Raw genomic sequence first — 2,249 nt, 5'->3', positions numbered from 1 at the left:
GGGGACACACACAGAGGGCACCTGCATGCCAAGGCTGTCCTCAGTCGCCAGCAGGTCCGTAGCCTCAGGGGTCCAGGGTGTAGGAGGCCTTTGATCCCTGCTCCTCCCCCCAGTGAGGGCAGCGAATGAGGTGAAATGGGGAGGGAGGTGGGCCTGGCTCCGGTTTAGCTTCTTGCTGCCCTACTCAGCAAAGGGACACCCGTCCCTGGGCACTAGGCGACCATGGCACTGCTGCCCATGCTGCTCCGAGGCTCTCACACCGGAAGTGCATGGCACCTTCTGTGGGATTCTGTGTCTTCTCCACAGCCCTGTAGGCAGGTGTTCTTATTCCATCTACGGACAGGAGACAGGCCTGCAAGAGCTGCTCCTTGTCCAGGTCCCTCAGCCAGAAGGATGTGGCCTCGGGGCTCCCTGACTGCTCCTTTCTAGGGCAGACACCTCTGCGGGATACCAGCTCCCCCACCGGAAGCTCTGAGGGAGGCAGGTCTGCAGAGCAGGGCTGGTCAGAATGTTTCCAGGCAAAGCCCAGAGTGCAGGCTGCCCTGATTTGTGGTCTCCCCTGGGTAAACCTGAAGAATGCCTCTGCTCCCTCCTCGGGGGGCCAAGGGCAGAAGAGGAGGAGAACGGGGGTGGGGGGGGGGTGGGGACGGACGGACAAAAGTGATCTCCAAAAGAGGAGGGAGGCCCGAGGGAGTAGCCTCCCCAATGCAGGCCCAAGGGGGGTGGACCAGGAGAGCTGCTAGTCTCCTGCCCTGCAGGGTGGCATCTGGTCTCCATTCCCAGAGCTGGGCTGTGGGGGTCCAGCTGCCAGCAGCACCAGCTCCCCACGCCCTGGGGCGGGGTCCTCCCCACGGGCAGCGGTGAGGCTCAGGCTTCAGGCCGCCCTGCACACCTGCGGTGTTTGCAGAAGAGGCCCCAGCTCTGCAGCGGGGAGGGCACCAGGTGGGACTAGTGACTGGCTAATATGAGGAGTCCCAGCTCCTTCCCAGACCTCCTGAGCCAGAAAACCATTGTTGGGCATTTTTGCTATAAAAATTATGTTCAATGAGCACCGCTGTAGCTAAATCTCTCACACGCCTTAAAATAAATGCTTAGAAGAGGAATTTCTTTTTTTTTTCTTTTCTTGTTAATCCTCACCAGAGGATATTTTTCCCATTGATTTTTAGAGAGAGAGGGAGGGAGGGAGGGAGTGAGGGGGAGAGAGAGAGAGAGAGAGAGAGAGAGAGAGCGAGCGAGAGATGTGAGACAGACACATCAACTGGTTGCCTCTTGCACATGCCCCGACTGAGGTTAGGGCCTGGGGACCAAACCTGTGACCCAGGTGCGTGCCTTTGACCAGGTATTGAACCTGAGACCCTTTGGTGCAAGGCCAACACTCTAACTATTGAGTACACTGGCCAGGGTAGAATTTCTAATTAAGGATTAGAAACATTTCAAAAAATATATATTTTTGGAGAGGAAGAGATAGAAACATCCATGATGAGAGATTCATCAATTGGCTGCCTCCTGCAAGCCCCCCACTGGGGATTGAGCCCGAAACCTGGGCATGTGCCCTGACCAGGAATCAAACCGTGACCTCCTGGTTCATAGGTCAACACTCAACCACTGAGCCACACTGGCTGGACAAGGATTAGGAACATTTTATGCCAAGCTATGCCCCAGAAACATTGGGCTGGACTCCAAGGAGGAGTCATTCTGGGATGCTGGGCATTTTATTTTGGGGACATAGATGAGTGGGCTACTACGGAGAGGCCTGAGCTGTCAGATAGCAAGAGGGTTCAGGGTGTGTGTGATTATCGGGTGGGAGGAAGTGGGGAGGCAAATGCAAGGGTGCTGCTGGGACTTGGAGGGGGCAGGGACAGCTCCCAGTTTGCCTGAAGTGGCACTCTCCCCGGGTGCCCACGACTGTGATGGCATGGCCACATTCCTGCTGACGGCAGGTTATGTGATCTGAATGAGTTTCATCCACAGCAGTCACTGTGCAGCCCTTTGTTGGTGGGCGTTTGGGGCTTAAAGGACCCAGAGGAAGTGGGACCCTGTATAGAAGGTGAGGCTTGAGGAGAAGGGTTTGAGCCCTGTCTCCGCCACTGTGTGTTTTGTGCATGGCAGGTAGCCCCTGACCTCAGGTCCTGAACAGTGGGGTGAGGGTGAGTGCTACAGCCAGGACCTGCTGCTGTTGAGAACACTGCCCTGAGCCAGCGGGCATTTCGCAAGAGGGGGTGAACCCACTGGAGCTTCAGGCCTTCTAA

The sequence above is a fragment of the Myotis lucifugus genome, unplaced genomic scaffold (assembly GCF_000147115.1).
Source record: "Myotis lucifugus unplaced genomic scaffold, Myoluc2.0 scaffold_893, whole genome shotgun sequence".
Lineage (NCBI taxonomy): Eukaryota > Metazoa > Chordata > Mammalia > Chiroptera > Vespertilionidae > Myotis > Myotis lucifugus.
This window is presented reverse-complemented; position numbering follows the sequence as displayed.